This window comes from Schistocerca gregaria, chromosome 4 (genome assembly GCF_023897955.1).
Source record: "Schistocerca gregaria isolate iqSchGreg1 chromosome 4, iqSchGreg1.2, whole genome shotgun sequence".
In the NCBI taxonomy this organism is placed as follows: Eukaryota; Metazoa; Arthropoda; class Insecta; order Orthoptera; family Acrididae; genus Schistocerca; species Schistocerca gregaria.
In genome coordinates, this window is record NC_064923.1 from 124,049,862 (window position 1) to 124,071,921 (window position 22,060).

Genomic DNA, 22,060 nt, shown 5'->3' on the forward strand with positions numbered 1-22,060 from the left:
TTGGGTCACGCAAAGCACGCCTCTTTCGGCATCGTGGCGTTGCAGTCCCTGCTTTGTATTAGCCCTCCATAATTGGCTACTACACTTTTTCTTGTGTTATGCAAGAGTATTTTCATTTATTAACGACCCGGTTCTTAGCTTATCGAGCAGACCTGAAGCTTTTCACATTTACGCATCACTGTTAAAATTTTCTGCAATCCCAGAAAAACGGGTGCGCACTTGTTCAATCGAAAAAAAATTAAGAAATCTTCAAAAGGACTTCGGGTAAATGCAAGTTAATCAAAAATGCAGGAACTCGTTTCTACCTCGTATCAACACGTACTGGATAAGGTTCGAAATCCAAAATTCGTGGAATACGATGAAAATTACCTCTCAGTAAAAGCGAATGTAGAACCTGTAGAGGCATTAGCCTGTTTAGTGTTGCGTACAGAATACTCTAAAAAATCTTGAACAAACGATAACAATTCTGGCTGAGGCACTTTTTTAAGGGCGCTCTTGTAATGTTAATATTTTTACAACAGAATGACTCACAGAAAAATAAAAAGAATGTAATTTAGTAACGCATAGTGCTTTTAAGGGACTTGCGATCGATTTGATCGTAATGAAGTATGCGCAATAATGAGTGACAGTGGCTATTCATGACACCTCATAAGGGCAATCAATAGCTTATACCGTGTAGCACAAATTGTGAGGGACTGATGACCTATGATGTTAAGTCCCGTAGTGCTCAGAGTCGTTTGAGCCCAACAAATTGTGATAAGACCAGGAAACAAAAGGACAAATGAGATAAAAATTAATCAAGGGATGAATCAGTTATGCCCTCTTTCATCTACTCATTTTGACACAAATACTGACTATTTTTATAGAAGCTGCAAATCAGATCGTCACGTAGGCATTAAATTAGATAAACGCGCTAATATAAAAGGATTACTATAAGAAAGTGATAAATTAATAACACAGGAAAGTGGAGATGACATCCAGTTAGTAGTATATCGGCTGCTCCAAATATGTACAGAATTTAATCTTAAATTTTTATTACGTAAGACAAAATTTATGTCCTTTTAAGGTAAATAATCAATACGGCTGAACATGGGAATTAACAATAAAATAACTGAACTGGAGTCACTCATTAAATATGTTGGCTGGGACACGATTTACGATTATGATAGTGATGTAGATGAAAAGCTGCACAAATTTTAAGCAATTTTTGTATAATAAACAAAACCTTAACTACAAAACCAGAAAATTAAATTCAACAATACTATAGCGGTACCATTGCTGTTGTAAGGAAGTGAGAGTTGGGTAAGTAAAAATAAAGACGGCAGAAAAACACAAGAAAGAAGGAGATTTTCGAAGAGAATTAAAGGCGGCACAAGAGGTTTAATTAAAAATGAAAACGTTGTAATTGGTTGACTGTACATGTTATTATTGAGGAAATACCAATACAGGGAGGGGTAATCAAGATGTGAAAAGAATGAACGATGAGACACTATCGAAGAAAAGAAAATGGTTAAAATGGCTCTGAGCAGTATGGGACTCAACATTTGTGGTCATCAGTCCCCTAGAATGTAGAACTACTTAAACCTAACTAACCTAAGGACATCACAGACGTCCGTGCCCGAGGCAGGATTCGAACCTGCGACCGTAGCGGTCGCGCGGTTCCAGACTGAAGCGCGTAGAACTGCTCGGCCACAATTATCGAAGAAAAACCTGAACTACAACCGAATGGAAGCAGAGACACAGATCGACGCAAGAACAATGGACTTTAACTTTGTAAAGACAGAAATGGCGTATATGTAATGCTAGAATGTAAGGCGACAGTGATGATATTCTCTCGTCTTATGAAACAATGTTTTTATTTGTTGACTTCGATTGTTTAAGCAAACCTTACGCAATAGCTCTCGACATTTACGTTATGATTCTAAAATTTTCTACATTTCTAGAAAATTGGTCCTCTCTTGGGATCCCTGTTCAAACCACACAACCTAATGGGAATTTTCGCTAAGCGTGAATAGGTCCTTGACTTCCGGCGGTAATCGAACAATAAAGGAGGCCGGGACAGGGATTATAACGTCGGTGGGAAACGCAGCTACCCTCAAGTACGGAGAAGGTGAGACATGAGCAACAGTTTCCTGTAAGTGTTGCTATTATGAGCACTGAAGTCATAGATATCCTGTGATATAGGAAAGAAAGACCGGGAAGCTTCGTGGACAGCAGGTAACGAAACTAGCGCTAATAACAACTCCCATAAGGAAACGAACCCTAGTTTTCGACATTATATTAGGGAGAATACTCGTATTTTGTAAACATCGCCTGTCAATAACATACTAATAGAAACACTGGTTTATTTGATGTCCCTGTAGGACAAATATAGATGTTAGAAAACACATAAATAATGATATTGTCCTAAATTCGAGGAAGACAATATTTTGAACGAGCAGACACACCGCTCTTTCCAGAGTTTACAGTCGAATCTAGTTTTAAACATTCTCCCTCCAAAGTACGGACGCCCCTTCTACGTGCTGGTCAACGTGTTTCTGCGAAAAGTGACGGAAAGAGGCGGACACGATCATACGGACTATCTTAGCAAATATATGACTGTCTCGGTGAATATTTGATTGGTAGCAAATAGATGTCGAATCTTTTTAGAAAGGGAAGGAACATCCCCTGCGCACTAAGGAAGCGTAACAGGACTTCTAATTTCATCTGTACGCATAAATGATTTAGCCGACAAAATCAGCCCGATGTAAGACTATATTCGCTAGCGAAGCTGTTGTCTGTGTGAAGCTATCGTCACTTGAAGGTGGCAAGGACATCCACAAATATGCGAACAGAACTTTCATTTAGTGTATTTAACGAAAGCTCTTTTTAACTGTGGGTAAATTCAAGGTAGTACCCATAACAACAACAAAGAATTTCATGGTATTCGATTACAAGGTTATCGGTGCGCACGTCACATTTTAAGTATTTGTACGAGTATGTGACACTAACAAGTGAAACACCCCACAGCATCCCCCTCAGATATAATGGTAATGTGGCCGAGTGGGTAGTCCGTCAAAAACTGAACACAGATCAAGGATGAAAACAGCAAGAAGGTGTACTAAACAGTGAAAAAAGGAGAAAAATGGAAACAATGGACGGTCCAAGCTCAAGATGTGCAGAATGACGGGAACTGGGAGAGCCAAAGCGTCGTGTTTAAATGAAACAACAAGTTTACTGTTACCAGTCACCGTTTTATTTATTTCCACGACGCGTTTCAAAGGTTTAAACCTCCATCATCGGGTGGATTTACATGATTTAGTATTAGTATGATATTTGTGTTTGTGTTGCGTTACGATTTTTGGAGGAACTTGTGGCACTGCCTAGTGGAGAAACAAGACACTATCTCAGTGTCACAAGTTCCTCCAAAAATGGTAACACAAAACACACACACACACACACACACACACACACAACACACACACACACACACACACACACACAAATGTCATACTAAATAATGTAAATCCACCCGATGATGGAGGTTTAAACCTTTGAAACGCGTCGGGAAATAAATAAAACGGTGACTGGTAGCAATAAACTTATTGTTTCATTTGATGTCAATAACAGTCAAAGTAAAGCCTAACCTAAAATGTTCGCATTTAAATCAAAGCGTCGTGGTTGTCTGGTCACGCTGTTGGATTAGAGTGGAATATCTATGTTCAAATCTTCTTCATGCCCCATTTTTTCACAAAATAATGAACTGTCTGTCGGGTCAATGATGTGTCTGTTCTCTTTCTGTAGTCTTAATAATTGTCATACTATACACTGGTTATGGAATATGAGTCATGTGGTAGGTAGGTATATGTTACAGCCACAGCTGTGTACGACGAATTTCGAGTCTTTGCAGATGAAGGTAACTCGGGGAAATCTAATGCCATTGACTGAGAGACGACGAGAATTTTCCAGTGAAAATAAAACTTGTAGGTACCAATCAAACGACATTTCCTACAATTTTCAAAATCTCTTACAAGAATATTTCCGTAAGTGCACCAAATAACGCCTCATAAGATTACTTTCGTTTGCATTAGTGATAAAAGTTTGAAATTTTTTGCTAATTTCAGTAACATAATTTGTTAACATCGAGTACAGATTTAAGTGTCAGGAAGTCGTTTCTGAAAGTATTTGTATGGAAGTGAAACATGAACGATAAATAGTTTGGACAAGAAGAGAACAGAAGCTTTCGAAATGTGGTGCTACAGAAGAATGCTGAAGGTTAGATGGGTAGATCACATAACTAATGAGGGGGTATTGAATAGAATTGGGGAGAAGAAGAGTTTGTGGCACAACTTGACAAGAAGAAGGGACCGGTTGGTAGGACATGTTCTGAGGCATCAAGGAATCACCGATGTAGTATTGGAGGGCAGCGTAGAGGGAAAAAATTGTAGAGGGAGACCAAGAGATGACTACACTAAGCAGATTCAGAAGGATGCAGGGTGCAGTAAGTACTGAGAGAAGAAGAAGCTTGCATAGGATAGAGTAGCATGGAGTAGCATCAGACCAGTCTCAGGACTGAAGACCACAACAACAACAACAACAACAACAACATTGAAACTGAACACTTAAAATTACGATCAGTAGATCCTTTAGCTGTGTTGTGCAGTTACAGGCAGTGAATGGATTTTCTTGACCTGTAATTTTGCTACAACGTCTTTGATGGTGAGCGAAATAAGGTCACGAAAAAGAGGTATACGAGGAACTGCTGTGTGGACGTCAGTCGAGTACAGTTTTCTACCTAAGATTTTTTTTAAAATTCGTCCTGGACATTTTCGTTAAGAATGTAAAAGGAGTAGATCCAAACAGATTCACCTGGATTGCATGCTATTTTTCAGATTTGTTGGTGTCTTTTTTTTCTCGTGCTTGCACCATGTGTGCATTCGGAGACCAGTTGCCTTCTACCAAAATGTAACATTTCATCTTCCATTCTGGGTTTGCAAAACTTAAAGATGAAGGTAAAAAAATGGTCCAAATGGCTCCAAGCACTATGGGACCTAACATATGAGGTCATCAGTGCCCTAGACTTAGAAATGCTTAAACCTAACTAACGTAAGGACATCTCATACAGCGATGCTCGAGCAGGATTCGAACTTGCGATCGTAGCAGGGGCGCGGTTCCGGACTGAAGCGCCTAGAGCCGCTCCGCCACAGCAGCCGGCGATGAAGGTAACTTTTGCATGATGTGGCACTGGCAAATAAGATAACTCGATGAAACTTGGATCACACATGGAAAGAATTGAACAGCATAGTGCAGAAGGTAACTGAAAGAAATATGCAGTTAGATGTACAGAATTCACACTATTACTCAAAGACAGTAATTACACAGAAGTCACTGCGATTCACAATTTTGCCCTGGACATCATAAAAGGCTTATCACCGTTCTCGCATGTGATCGCTATGGACTAAAATGCTTGCAACGTGCTCCTATCCCGTCCACAATATAGATAAGGAACTCTTGTGGTAGGGGTTCCATTCCTCCGCCACCGGGTTGACAACTAACGAATGGTCGTTGATGCATGGGGACTTGCTGAAATGAGACATTCAAGTCTCTTCTTTATCTACGATAGTGATTGAAGCAGAAGAAATGAATTAAAATTTGTACTGCAGCAGGGACTAGAACCCGTATCTTCTTGGTTGCAAGACAGAAATGCTAACCACAGCACTATGGTTGACAGCCTTGCATGAACTACGTAAGCTGAGAGCCCTCCCCGACACAAACTTCAAATCATATCTTCCGTTTATTTTCCCTTACATTGTCACTATTGCCAGGGCTCTCCAGCATTGGAATAGCACTCCAGAAATGGACGAAGTGGGAAAGTCATGTATCATAGGTGATCCTATAGATCTTATAGTGTGACAACGTAAGGGCAAATAAGCAGAAAATGTGATTTGGTGTTTGTGTTGGAGAGGGCACCAAACTTACCTAATTCACTCAGGAATATTAACCATAGTGCTCTGGTGGTGTAGTGGTTAGTAGTCCTGCCTCGCGAGCAAGAAGAACCGGGTTTTGAGTTCCGGCCGCAGCACAAATTTTAATTCATGTTGATAATTGGACTCATACTGCCAAGTTCTTTGGAAAACTGAAATAACATAAAATATCCTCTCGACGCCCGAAGTTCAGTTTCTACATCTACATCTACATCCATACTCCGCAAGCCACCTGACGGTGTGTGGCGGAGGGTACCCTGAGTACCTCTATCAGTTCCCCTTTTATACCAGTCTCGTATTGTACGTGGAAAGAAGGATTGTCGGTATGCTTCTGTGTGGGCTCTAATCTCTCTGATTTTATCCTCATGGTCTCTTCGCGAGATATACGTAGGAGGGAGCAATATACTGCTTGACTCTTCGGTGAAGGTATGTTCTCGAAACTTTAACAAAAGCCCGTACCGAGCTACTGAGCGTCTCTCCTGCAGAGTCCTCCACTGGCGTTTATCTATTATCTCCGTAACGCTTTCGCAATTACTAAATGATCCTGTAACGAAGCGCTCTGCTCTCCGTTGGATCTTCTCTATCTCTTCTATCAACCCTACCTGGTGCGGATCCCACACTGCTGAGCAGTATTCAAGCATTGGGCGAACAAGCGTACTGTAACCTACTTCCTTTGTTGTCGGATTGCATTTCCTCCCTTCTCGGAGCTTTAACTTCGGCACTGCAGTCCCTTAGCACGTATCTGAGTGTGGCGGTCGTAGCAGACTGCAGCAAAGACCTCATTACGGGCTCCTGCTAACGCAGAAGTGTAGGTGCCTGGTATTTACTGTGGCCGTTCCCGCCATTCGTACGGCTTCATGAGTCGGGAAATTAATGCTCAACAAAGTTTACTTCATTTCTACGATTTCACTCTGTCCAGTCGTGATTGGTTCCTTTCATCTTTTCATTACTGTAAACCAACGGTTATAATTCACCTTATTTGAGTTCGCGGTCAGGCATTTCGAATTTCAGCATTTTACATCTTTTTTTTATTCTCTCCATCCGTTCACTCCAGACGACAGTAATTGTTTTTCCCAACACAAGATGTCGGATGTAGTTGTACTAGTTATAACTGCCAAAGAACGGAACAGATATTTTTTATTTTTGTTGTAACGATATGAAACCAATTCTGCAGCAGCAGCTGCTAAAGTAACGTAGATGCAACCAATATCTGTAAGGCAGCTACAGCCAATATGCCTATGTTCGTCTGTGAAAATGGACTCGATAACCAAGCTCTTTGTGGGGCAATCTGACAAGAAGAAGGGACCGGTTGGTAGGGCATGTTCTGAGGCATCAAGGGATCACAAATTTAGCACTGGAGGGCAGCGTAATGGGTAAAAATCATAGAAGGAGACCAAGAGATGAATACACTAAACAGATACAGAAGGATGTAGGCTGGGAGATGAAGAAGCTTGCAAAGGATAGAGTAGCATGTAGAGCTGCATCAAACCAGTCTCAGGACTGAAACCACAACAACAACAAAACAAGCAACCTGAGCTATCAGTAAACGGAATCTAACCTGCATAACACTGTGTGCGCATTGTATGAGTGTCAGTTTCACTGTCATTTAAGCCCTCAACAGATCGTTAAATGAAAAACTTAAAACTAACATTTGCATAAGCAACCTGACTGGTTTTTTTTTTAAAAAAAGTTACACAGAATCTGACTTGTGCAGCGGAATTTATTGGACTACAGTACATGACAGGTTGTGGTGTGTCAGTGTCTCTGTTTTGGCCCTAATTTTTACACTCACCTGTTTAGATAACTGCCTTTTTCCATGTGGTTTACAGCAGTTCGCAGCAGCAGCGGCTAAAGCTTATTTTTACTAAGAATGAATTTAATAAAGAGCAGTTTTCTTGGGTCCTCTTAACTACTAAATAGCTTCTGAGACGGGATTTAATTAACAAGTCTATTTAAAACTTCAGAATCATCATGAAAAAGTATTAATAATGACAATGAATAATGACGTATGTGTCAATAATGGCTGAGTGCCAGATTAACAAATTATTTCTATTGAAAAGTTATATTAACATTTAGTAACCACAGCATATTCTTTAGATGTAGAGAATAATTGTTATTATTTGGAGCATAAGGCGGCTTCTTCCATTGACAAGTAAAACATGAGATTACTGAAAACTGGGACTAACAATCACGAGCCTAATACTGCAATTGCTTTTGCGCTATGCTTGCGAATTTTACCTTGAATTCGATCTTCAAGCGAAGTTAAGCCATATAAACCACTCCTGGCCATATAAACGAAATCACGCCTTGCGTGTAGTAAGACCTGCCATCACCGACGTGACACGTCTTCTGCCTCCGAGCTCTCGACCGACACTACTCTTTCACTCTCGCAGACAAACCTCGTCTCACAAGAATACTTAGAATCGCGCTTCCATGTTTCACCCTCAGATTGTTGCTATCGATATCCGAGTGCTTACACAATGCAAAGGATAGCATTAAGTTTGATATATTGTTTTATGTAATGGAGAGTTCTGACGCATTCCTTCCTCTTTCACATTCCAAACTGCAATTCGTCATGAATTTTATTTGTGTGGTGATGGTAGTTTTCGACAGTGGAGGAGAGTAGTTCTCTACTAACACATTACAAACACAAACAGTTTGAGAAGTGTTATTTTTATTTTGTTGTACCTACACCAGTCCTCTTCCGGGCACAAATTATGCATTGGTGTTTCGTTAGTAGATAGTTTGAGGGAAAAGAACTGTCCACACAGCAAGCCTCTTAGTCCATAAATTCTTTGTGTTTTTCTTGATAGCTCTCCCAGTAAATAACGGATGACAGTTTCTTAAGAGTATGTCTGCCTATTCCTCCCAATAGGTTTCCACACTCAAACTTGAAACTTCTCAGCCAAAGATATAGATTTCGGCCAAAGATGTAAATCTCGGCCAAAAGCATAGATGTCAGCCAGAGATATGGACAGAAAATAGCCTTTACACTCACAAACATTCCGCTGAAGGAAGCACTTTCCCAAATGTCAGTAACGGAGGGAGCGGTTGCTAGTGGAAAGTTAAACGGTTCAATATTTTAAAGGCATTTCTAATGCTGCTATCACGATAAAATTCGCACACAACATAGAATAGACTCTGTAGGTTAAAAAAATAACGTTAATGAAAAATCTGTTTTTTGGACCCAAATCCTTTACAACCACCCCCCGAGGACAAGGCCTGGGTGAAAGGCGCAACGAGGAGCGGGTTGGCCTGCCTGTCTCGGCTACGCTCGCCTCATTACGCCGGCACGACGTGCGCTCGCCCGTCAGCCGTGCCCCTGCTGGGTTCTCATTAGCTGCCCGCGATACGGCCGAGCCCGCCCGGCAGTGGGCGGCGTGGGAGCGCAGGCGGAAGGAAGGAAGGAAGCGAGGAAGGAGGCGAGCAGCGGGCGACACGACGTCTGCAGCTTAGCTCCTCGTCGATGTCTGGATCATTAGAGGCGGCGTTCTGGCACAGGCGGACACCGTGGCCAATGCCAATTACCGGTGTCTGCTATGAAGAAGAAACACCAGCTTGAGTAAGAACTAAAGAATTCAGTGACACTATGGGATGGGGGGGGGGGGGTGAGGTCAGGAACAAAATAAACACTTTTTTGAAAAAAAAAATGCGGAATTTGTTGCGAGACAGCCTGGAATATCCCTTTTCCAGAACATATACACTACTGACCATTAACATTGCTACACCAAGAAGAAATGCAGAATACGGTTCTGCATTGAGTCAAACAGAGCTTGGATGGCGTGTACAGCTACAGGAGCATCAACACGATACCACAGTTCATCAAGAGTAGTGATTGGAGTGTTGTGACGAGCCAGTTGCCCAGCCACCATTGACCAGAAGTTTTCAATTGGTGAGAGATCTGAAGAAAGTGCTGGCCATGCAGCAGTCGCACATTTTCTGTATCCAGAAAGGACCGGACACGACCAGTAACATCCGGCCGTGCATTATCCTGCTGAAATGTAGTGTTTCGCTGGGATCGAATGAAAGGTAGAGCCACCGGTAGCAACACATCTGAAATGTAACGTCCACTGTTCAAAGTGCCGTCAATATGAACAAGAGGTGACCGACACGTGTAACCAATGGCACCCTATACCATCACACCGGGTGATACGCCAGTATGTCGATGACGTATACACGCTTCCAATGTGCGTTCACCGCAATGTTGGCGAACACGGATGCGACCATCATGATGCTGTTAACAGAACCTGGATTCATCCGAAAAAATGACGTTTTGTCGTTCGTGCACCCAGGTTCGTCGTTGAGTACATCATCGCAGGTGCTCCTGCCTGAGATGCAGCGTCAAGGGTAACCGCAGCCATAGTCTCCGAGCTGATACTCCAAGCTGCTGCAAACGTCGTCGAATTGTTCGTGCTGATGGTTGTTGTCTTGCAAACGTCCCCATCTGTTGACTCATCAATAGAGACGTGGATGCACGATCCGTTACAGTCATGCCGATAAGATGCCTCCCATCTCAACTGCTAGTGATACGAGGCCGTTGGGATCCAGCACGGCGTTCCGTATTACCCTCCTGAACCCACCGATTCCATATTTTGCTAATAGTCATTGGATCTCGACCAACGCGAGGAGCAATGTCGCGATATGATAAACCGTAATCGTGATAGACTACAGTCCGACCTTTATCAAAGTCGGAAACGTGATGGTACGCTTTTCTCCTCCTTACACGAGGCATCACAACAACGTTTCACCAGGCAACACGGTCAACTGCTGTTCGTGTATGATAAATCCGTTGGAAACTTTCCTCATGTCAGCACGTTTTAGGTGTCGCTACCGGCGCCAACCTTGTGTGAACGCTCTGGAAAGCTAATCATTTGCATATCACAGCATCTTCTTCCTGTCGGCTCAGTTACGCGACTGGATTCGTGAATTCCTACCAGGGAAGTCACAGTCCGCAGTAATTCACGGAATGTCATTGAGTGAAACAGACGTGATCTATGGCGTTCCCCAAAGTAATGTTATATGCGCTCTGTTGTTCCTTATCTACACAAAGGTTATAGTAGATAACTTGAGCAGCCGTTTCAGGTTGTTTGCAAGTGATGCTGTCGATTATCGTCTGCCCGCATCTCGTGGTCGTGCGGTAGCGTTCTCGCTTCCCGCGACCGGGTTCCCGGGTTCGATTCCCGGCTGGGTCAGGGATTTTCGCTGCCTCGTGATGGCTGGGTGTTGTGTGTCGTCCTTAGGTTAATTAGGTTTAAGTAGTTCTAAGTTCTAGGGGACTGATGACCATAGATGTTAAGTCCCATAGTGCTCAGAGCCATTTGAACCATTTGATTATCGTCTAAGAAATTCATAAGAAGATCACAACCAATGGCAAAACGATTTAGGCATGATATGTGTATAGTATAAAAATTGGCCATTGACCCTAAATAATGAAAAGTGTGGTGTCGTCTTCACGAGTGTTAAAAGGAATCCGTTAAACTTCGATTACACGATAAATCAGTCAAATCTAAAGGCCGTAAATTCAACTAAATACCTAGAAATTACACTTATGAACAACTTAAATTTGAAAGAATACGTAGAATGTGTTGTGGTAGAGGCGAACCAAAGACCGTCTTTTATTGTCAGAAAACTTAGAAGGTGCAAAAGATCTACTGAAGAGACTGCCTACATTACGTTTGTTCGTCTCTTTTGGAGTACTGCTGCGCGGTGTGCGATCCTTAGCAGATAGGATTAACGGAGTACACCGATAAAGTACAAAGAAGGGTAGCACGTTTTTTATTATCGAGAAACAGGGGAGAGAGTGTCACGGGCATAATACAGTATCTGGGGTGGACACCATTAACGCAAAGGCATTTCTCGTTGTGGTTTATCTTGAATTTTCAATCACCTACTTTCTTTTCCGAACGTGAAAATTTTTGTTAATTCCGACATACATAGGAAGAAACATCATAATAAAATAATGGACATCGGAGCTCGCACAGAGATATAGGTGTTGGTTTTTTTTCTGCGGTGTTCCAGAGTGGAATAATAGAGAATTATTGTGAAGCTGGTTCTATGAACCCTCTGCCAGGCACTTAAGTAAGATTTTCAGAGTAGTCATGTAGATATAGATGAAGATGAACTTCTGACACGTGGCGGTGCTATACGTAGCTTTCAAAATGGCGTCTGTAACGGAGATGTGTTCCAAGCAGAGAGTTTCTTTTTGACGGAATATCAGGTTACCATAATTATTCATAAGCGCTTGCAGAATGTCTACTAAGGTCTGGCAGTGAACAAAAGCAGGGTGAGTCATTGTGCGAGGCGTTTGTCATTACCGCAATAAAGTCACACAATTCTGTCCGATATCCCAGGTTCCGGCGGCGCTGGTGACGTTTGTGGACATTGGCTCCTATCCTGGATTTGTTCTCCAATACATCCTCTGCGAACCTTCGAAGTTTATAGCAAAACTTCTGGGACGCTCTATACACGGCGTACAATTACTGAACTAAAGAAAAAATTAACACGTGTGTCGTTGTGTTTGTGTGAATAATCTGTAACCAACAACACAAGCGAACTTAAGGGTATTCGTCTTCAGTCGTAAAGGTTTTACATGCTTAACGTCGAATAGTTAACACTTTAACTTACTTGCAAAGTAATCAGCTTCGCACAGAATGGAAAGTAGAGGAAGCGGTGCAGCGACTGTCGTAGTTGGAAACATTGACAGGAGCAGAAATCATTAGCGAACAAATAACACAGAAAACAGAAGATTTGCTTAGTTGTATTTGTCTAAACACACGAAAATTCATTACAAATGTCTATAACAATGTCCACGATAAAAAGGCCCTCTGTACTAGGGCATGAATGATGAAGACGGAGCCACAACCAGTCGGCATCTGCAGAACATCATGTTGCGAAGTGCGAGCGCGAGTTAGCAGAGTTGTGCCGTCGGCTGTCATACACTACTGGCCATTAAAATTGCTGCACCACCAAGATGACGTGCTACAGACGCGAAATTTAGCCTACAGGAAGAAGATGCTATGATATGCAAATGATTAGTTTTTCAGAGCAATCACACAAGGTTGCCGCCGGTGGCGACACCTCCAACGTGCTAATATGAGGAAAGTTTACAACTGATTTCTCATACACAAATACCAGTTGACCGTGTTGCCTGGTGAAACGTTGTTGTGATGCCTCGTGTAAGGAGGAAAAATGCGTACCATCACGTTTAAGACTTTGATAAAGGTCGGATTGTAGCCTATCACGATTGCGGTTTGTCGTATCGCGACATTACTGCTCGCGTTGGTCAAGATCCAATGAGTGTTAGCAGAATATGGAATCGGTGGGTTCAGGAGGGTAATACGGAACGCCGTGCTGGATCTCAACGGCCTCGTATCACTAGCAGTCGAGACGAGAGGCATATCATCCGCATGGCTGTAAAGGATTGTGCAGCCGCGTCTCGATCCCTGAGTCTTCAGATGGGGACGTTTGCAAAACAACGCCGGCCGGGATGGCCGAGCGGGTCTAGGCGCTACAGTCTGTCACCGCGCCACCACTACGGTCGCAGGTTCGAATCCTGCCTCGGGCATGGATGTGTGTGATGTCCTTAAGTTAGTAAGGTTTAAGTAGTTCTAAGTTCTAGGGGACGTATGGCCTTAGAAGTTAAGTCCCATAGCGCTCAGAGCCATTTTGCAAGACAACAACCGTCTGCGCGAACAGTCCGATGGCGTTTGCAGCTTCATGGACTATCAGCTCGGAGACCACGGCTGCGGTTACCCTTGACGCTGCATCACAGTCAAGAGCGCCTACAATGGTGTACTCAACGAGGAACCTGAGTGCACGAATGGCAAAACGTATTTTTTTTTATGAATCCAGGTTCTGTTTACAGCAGCATGATGGCCGCATCCATGATTGGCGACATCGCGGTGAACGCACGTTGGAAGCGTGTGTTCGTCATCGCCATACTGGCATATCACTCGGTATGATGGTATGGGGTGCCACTGGTTACACGTGTCGGTCACCTCTTGTTCGTATTGACGGCACTTTGAACAGTGGACGTTACATTTCAGATGTGTTACGACCCGTGCCTCTACCCTTCATTCGATCCCAGCGAAATCCTACATTTCAGCAGGATAATGCACGACCGCATGTTGCAGGTCCTGTATGAGCCTGAGCCTTTCTGGATACAGAAAATGTTCGACTGCTGGCCTGGCCAGCACGTTCTCCAGATCTCTCACCACCTGAAAACGTCTGGTCAATGGTGCCCGAGCACCTGGCTCGTCACAATATGCCAGTCACTACTCTTGATTAACTGTGGTATCGTGTTGAAGCTGCATGGGCAACTGTACCTGTACACGCCATCCAAGCTCTGTTTCACTCAAGCCCAGGTGTATCAAGGCCGTTATTACGGCCAGAGGTGGTTGTTCTGGATACTGATTTCTCAGGATCTATGCACCCAAATTGTGTGAAAAAGTAATCACATGTCAGTTCTAGTATAATGTATTTGTCCAATGAATACCCGTTTATCATCTGCATTTCTGCTTGGTGTAGCAATTTTAATGACCAGTAGTATATATTTCAGCGGCAGAGGGTGCCCATGGTACTGAGATGCCGGAAGTGTGGCTGCTATCGCCATCTTACACAACTTCCAGTTCCGTTGCCATGGCATAGATGGTTGATACTATTTTTATAGCTGTTTTATTCATGGTATTCGATTATATTTATTTTTGAGACGGGGTATACAGAGCGTGCAATGGACTGCCACCTCTAAATATCTACGGCTCTAACGTGGCTGAGTATCGAATGGAACTGAGCCTGGGTGACAGAAACGCGTGCATTCTACAGACACGCTTTCTGTTTCAGTTCTACACCGGAGGTCATCAGTCATAGTGGCCTCCCAGTGGTGGCGGGCCACACCAACAAGAGGGCAGGAGCAGAAGTGAGAGAGCTGTTGAGAACGTGCTGGCCTATCAAGCTAGGTGGTTACTGCACAGGCAACATTATCTTTTTCAAAGGTTATATAATGGAGACCCCGAAGTGAGGGCGCAGCCACCAGCCGTAACACGATGTAAATGTACCGGCTAGTGTGTAAAGTACCGGCTGTGTGGTTCATATGTGACGATGTTGTGGGACCAGTGGCAGTCCCTAGCATCACGACAGGTGATGTGGCTGCATGACGATGTCGAATTCAGTCTGGCAGCGTTCGTTCTTCCCTGAGCCTCAACATATGCATGTGCGGCCAGCGTGGTGTTGAAAAAGAACCATGATATGTCTGAAAAGACTACGCTGGGCTACATCCGTAACAACTCTTCACATTCGGTGTAAAACCATATTATTATAAAGACCTTAATAGATGGAAGCTAGTATGCTTGGAGCCGCCGATCGTCATAAGAAATTTAAAACATATTAGGACTTAGTATGTCGAGGTCAGCCTCACATATAAGAAACAAAATCCGCAGCACATCTTAACAAATAGCTCTATGACTGTTTAACGTTGATCAGCAGAAAAGAACTGCTTACGGAAAATTACTGTCACGTGGACTGGCATAGCATATGGCGACTTCTATACAGAAATATTTTATCCTCTTACTGTTGAAACAGTGTGGAACTTAATTGTCAATAAAAATAGCAGATAACGGAAAATTATACAAAAGTCTGTGCAGCACAAGTCTCACATGTGACACATGTGGTCTCTTTGATACGTTAATTCACATGCTCACCTGCGGTACCACATCTGAGATCTAATCTTATATTCGATGGAGACTTACGATGATAGAAGAGATTTACGATGATAAAACACACAACAACAAATTTCATCAACATACTGGAAATGATAAGGCCGCAACAGCTGTGATACTTACAATCCAAACACCAAGCAGCAGATTGGCTGATTGGTGGCACAACTACTTACATAATTCACAACAGACTGGTCATTTACAACAGTTACTACTCATACAAAGATTTAGAACACCAAACGATAAGATTCAATAAAAACTACGCAGAGTTGCATGCAAAATGCTCAACATAACGGACACGCCGCTATGACTAGGAAATAAAAGAGATCAGCGGGGTCACCCATCCCAGTCCCCGCCCGTTATTGATTACAAGAGATAGTCATATTTCCCTTTACATTGTAATTATACGACCTTATTATATGGTTACAAAAATTCAGTGCATTATAACCAAAAAGAAGGAAGCCGCAACAGTTGGTCAGGTCTGAAATATTTCAAAGCGTCGAGCTATTATTCATGGAAGAAACCCTACATACAACCCAAGACAAAATTTATTTAATTTAAAGGGAGGTCAAATTAAAAAGAAGAGATCGAAAAAAGGTAAGCAAACTGTGCCTATTAATTCGAAAGTAATCGCCTTAACTGTTAATACATTTATCCCACTGTGAGACAGCCGGCCGGAGTGGCCGAGCGGTTCTAGTCGCTACAATCTGGAACCGTGAGACCGCGACGGTCGCAGGTTCGAATCCTGCCTCGGGCATGGATGTGTGTGATGTCCTTAGGTTAGTTAGGTTTAAGTAGTTCTAAGTTCTAGGGGACTGTTTACCTCAGAATTTAAGTCCGATAGTGCTCAGAGCCATTTGAACCATTTGAACCATTTTGAACCATTGTGAGACAAAGCGGTCAGTGCCTTCGTGGAAAAACGTTTCTGGTTGACTACGGGCGCATTATTGTACCAAGGCGTGTAGCTCTTCATATGAAGCAAATCTACGACCACGAAGTTCTTTCTTCAAAGCTCCAAAAATATGGAAATCGATTGGGGGAAAATCGGGACTGTGCGGAAGGTGTCTCAGTAAGGGCCTCTAGTGAACCTTCTGCAGCGTACTCGAAACAACGTTGTCATGCAGAAGAATTTTGCCTTCCGTCTACATTTCTGGGCGCTTGTACGATACTGTCGAAGTTTCGCTGGGAAGCCATTACACATCCTCTACACAGTCACGATTTCTCCCCAATTCTTCGAGCCCTGATGAAAGACACTCGTCGCTGTCGACTTGGTTTGAACGAAATGGTACTCCCCTGGGTAGAATCGTGGTTTCGCAAGGCAACAGCAAACATATTTCTATGAAGGCATTGACCATCTTGTCTCAGAGTAGGATAAACATATTAACAGTTACGGCGATTACTTTTGAAACAACAGTTCATTTAATTGTTTTCCATCTTCTCGTATTCATTTAACTCCCCCTTATACTTCTATACGTTAATTTTGTATTGTAATATGACTATGTACCACAATGTGTAAATCTTGCTGCCACTGAAGAAACTATGGGAAACTGCAACAATGCTGAGTAGCTGACAATCCGCGGTGCTCCACATATCGCCATACTGTCTTTGTCGCTACTTGTCTTGCTGCAGATAAACCCATTACCTGATCTGAGGTCTTCTTGTCCTCTCGGGAACTAGTGACGTGGGGCGACTGAGATCCTGCACAGCGTCGCGTATGACCGACACAAACGCATCAGTTCTCAATTCGCAGGGCAGTCGCGAGATCCAGACCAAAAAAGAGCACCGATATCGTCGAACGATAAACTGCAGTCTCAGTGAGGTGCCATTCTGCCAGCGTGGAATTCCGGCAAGTGCTGGTAGATGTTTTACTTCTTACACGAGGCCTAACACGATATTCTCACAAAACAAACAAACAACAGTCTTGAGCTATTTCCGAATGTGCTGCCCACTGCGTGATTTTTCCTTATGCACGGTGTAAAAGTTGTAAGTGCAGATGTTTGTATCAGTGACTGAGTACCGTGTATTGAACAATATATTCACAAAATTTACGTCATCTGCAGACTAATGCTTGTAACCACTACAAGTCGTATGTTTTTAGGTTGGTTCGTACCTCCAAGTACATATGGCGAGAGAAATCCGTTAATGCGTATCTTCCCCTGTGCAGCAAGTCAGATAGGTGTGGATGCATGGGTGCAAAAGGGTCAATCTATACTGATAGGCACAGTCCACTAACTGGAACAGTGTGACCATGTACAAAACACGGCGCGCGGATTGGTCGCCCGGTTTAAGGCGCCATGCCACGGATTGCGCGGCCCATCCCGCCGGAGGTTCGAGTCCTCCCTCGGGCATGGGTGTGTGTGTGTTGTTCTTAGCACAAGTTAGTTTAAGTTAGTTTACGTTGTGTGTAAGTCTAGGGATCGATGACCTCAGCCGTTTGGTCCCATAGGAATTCACACACATTTTAGAAAGCATCAGGTCGTAAGGTTTGCGACATGTTTAGTGGAAAGGCTGTTCGACACAGAGAAAAACAACCAGCATACTGACGTGTACAAACTAAAGTACCACATCTAAAAATATCTGAACTCAGATCCGCTACACTCTGTGTACAAAACGTCGGTGCCGTTACTTAGAGCTACTAAACAAAGAAAAGAGCGAGGTCATCCACATGGGTACTAAAAGAAATCTGATAAATTTTGGATATACGATAAATCGCACAAATTTAGGGGCTGTCAATTCGACTAAATACCTAGGAATTACAATTACGGGCAACTTAAATTGGAAAGACCACATAGAAAGTATTGTGGGGAAGGCGAAACAAAGATTGCACTTTGTTGGCAGAGCACTTAAAAGATGCGACTAACTCACTAAAGAGACAACCTATATTACACTTGTCCGTCCTCTACTGGAATATTGCTGTGCGGTGTGGGATCCTTACCAGGTAGAATTGACCGAGCGAAAAAGTGCAGAGAAGGGCAGCTCGTTTCGTGTTATCGTGCAATAGGGGTGAGAGAGTCACTGATATGATACGCGAGTTGGGATGGAAGTCACTGAAACAAAGGTGGTTTTCTTTGCGGCGAGATCTATTTACGAAATTTCTATCACCAACTTTTCTTCCGAGTGGGAAAATATTTTGTTGACACCCACCTACGTAGGGGGAAATGATCACCATAATAAAATAAGAGAAATCAGAGCTCCAACGGAAAGATTTAGGTGTTCCTTTTGCCCACGCGCCATTCAAGAGTGGAATGGTAGAGAAGTAGTACGAAAATAGTTCCATGAATCCTCTACCAGGCACTTAAGTGTGAATTGCGGAGTAACCACGGAGATGTAGATGTAGCTACTATGTGGTGTTGAACGGAAATGCTAATCGTTTCCATATCCAAGCATATCACAGACTTCATACCAATTTGATGTTTTTCGCATGCCGACTTCATGTTGACGCAGCTCTAATGCTCAGTAGCATACTTCTTAAGGTGTCACACTGAACTATCTCTGGTGTCACTATATCCAAGTAGATCAGCATTTAGCTTCTGGATGTTTGACGTTGAGTGCAACTTGCTACAGTAATTCTACATGGATTCGACTTGTGCTAATCCGGCAGCAACTCATGAGGCGTTAACTACGACTCGGATTCGTAGTCTGAACTGGGTGCGGCCGGCCAGAGTAGTAGAAATCTCGGTGCTCAGAGGCAGCAGTGAAAAGCCGTCCGTTGGGGCAGAGTAGGTGACCACTGAATGGATCTAGTGTGGCCTGGCCAACTGATACTAGAGATAATTCGGAGCTTGAGACAATGCATCAGCTTATTGACAATGCATGCGGCGCTCTTGAACATCGCTATCAGTGTGTCGAGTTAAAAAGGTATGGAGGTGCACTTATCTGCTGAATAAAGAAAAATCTGTTTATTTAACTATCACTTCAGCACAAAACGCAACCGTATCACCATGCAAGAGCCTTACTTGTCACGAGACGCTCTATGCTGCACCATGTAGTCTGCAGGAAAACCCATTCTATTTTACAGCTGTGAGTGTAACTTGGATAAATGAAAGAAACAGAACACAGCAACTGTGTATGCGTGTTTGCGCGCGGCAGAAAGTCGGTTCGTAAAACTTCCTTCCCAAGAGATATACGGTGCCCAACAAAGTATTGGCCACATTTGGTCTGAGCTTCTTTTGTGACTTTTTTAAGTCTTTGATAACGTTTGTTTCCGAGGGGTTCGATCAACACGCGAGTATTACGAAAATGCTACTGGAAATGAAATGGAAATCCCCGAAGGAAATAAGAAGTTATTTTCGTCAAATACTATTCAAAACATTTAGAGAACCGCCGTTTGCGACTGACTTCAGAACGACCGCACTGCCACCAATATAATTCTGGTGTAAGGACGACGAATGCAAGATAAGAGAAATCAGGGCTGCCACGGAAGTATGTAGCAATCGTTTTTCCGTTGCTCCATTTGTGAGTGCAACAGGAAAATGAAGGATTAACAGCATTACAAGGCAGCCTCCTCCAGGCACCATATGCTTTGTTGCGGAGTATATATATATATAGCTGATATACAGGGTGTTTAAAAATGACCGGTATATTTGAATCGGCAATAAAAACTAAACGAGCAGCGATAGAAATACACCGTTTGTTGCAATATGCTTGGGACAACAGTACATTTTCAGGCGGACAATCTTTCGAAATTACAGTAGTTACGATTTTCAACAACAGATGGCGCTGCAAGTGATGTGAAAGATATAGAAGACAACGCAGTCTGTGGGTGCGCCATTCTGTACGTCGTCTTTCTGCTGTAAGTGTGTGCTGTTCACAACGTGCAAGTGTGCTGTGGACAACATGGTTTATTTCTTAGAACAGAGGATTTTTCTGGTGTTGGAATTCCACCGCCTAGAACACAGTGTTGTTGCAACAAGAAGAAGTTTTCAACGGAGGTTTAATGTAACCAAAGGACCGAAAAGCGATACAATAAAGGATCTGTTTGAAAAATTTCAACGGACTGGGAATGTGACGGATGAAAGTGCTGAAAAGGTAGGGCGACCACGTACGGCAACCACAGAGGGCAATGTGCAGCTAGTGCAGCAGGTGATCTAACAGCGGCCTCGGGTTTCCGTTCGTCGTGTTGCAGCTGCGGTCCAAATGACGGCAACGTCCAGGTATCGTCTCATGCGCCAGAATTTACACCTCTATCACACAAAATTCAAACGCGGCAACCCCTCAGCGCTGCTACCATTGCTGCACGAGAGACATTCACTAACGATATAGTGCACAGGATTGATGACGGCGATATGCATGTGGGCAGCATTTGGTTTACTGACGAAGCTCATTTTTACCTGGACGGCTTCGTCAATAAACAGAACTGGCGCATATGGGGAACCGAAAAGCCCCATGTTGCAGTCCCATCGTCCCTGCATCCTCAAAAAGTACTGGTCTGGGCCGCCATTTCTTCCAAAGGAATCATTGGCCCATTGTTCAGATCCGAAACGATTACTGCATCACGCTATCTGGACATTCTTCGTGAATTTGTGGCGGTACAAACTGCCTTAGACAACACTGCAAACACCTCGTGGTTTATGCAAGATGGTGCCCGGCCACATCGCACGGCCGACGTCTTTAATTTCCTGAACGAATATTTCGATGATCGTGTGATTGCTTTGGGCTATCCGAAACATACAGGAGGCGGCGTGGATTGGCCTCCCTCTTCGCCAGACATGAACCCCTGTGACTTCTTTCTGTGGGGACACTTGAAAGACCAGGTGTACCGCCAGAATCCAGAAACAATTGAACAGCTGAAGCAGTACATCTCATCTGCATGTGAAGCCATTCCGCCAGACACGTTGTCAAAGGTTTCGGGTAATTTCATTCAGAGACTACGCCATGTTATTGCTACGCATGGTGGATATGTGGAAAATATCGTACTATAGAGTTTCCTAGACCGCAGCGCCATCTGTTGTTGACAATTGTAACTACTGTAATTTCGAAAGTTTGTCTCCCTGAAAATGTACTGTTGTCCCAAGCATATTGCAACAAACGGTGTATTTCTATCGCTGCTCGTTTAGTTTGTATTGCCGTTTCAAATATACCGGTCATTTTTGAAACACCCTGTAGATTAGAGCAGGGTGTTCTGCTGCAGAACTTCATTCTTTCGTGAATTTTCTTCAAAACTATCATCAAGTTGTAATACATTCAGACAGATTGATTAATTATAAAACCACTGAAGGCAGAACATTATGTACCATACCACGCGTGAATGAAAGAATAATAAATCAACAGTGTGCCGTGTGAGGCCGAATTTCCAAATCAGTTTCTTTATTCAACCGTCAATGCGTTGATGAATATGCTCTTCATAAATAACCCCGCTTCAATGAAAAGGTACAAATTTTCCACTGA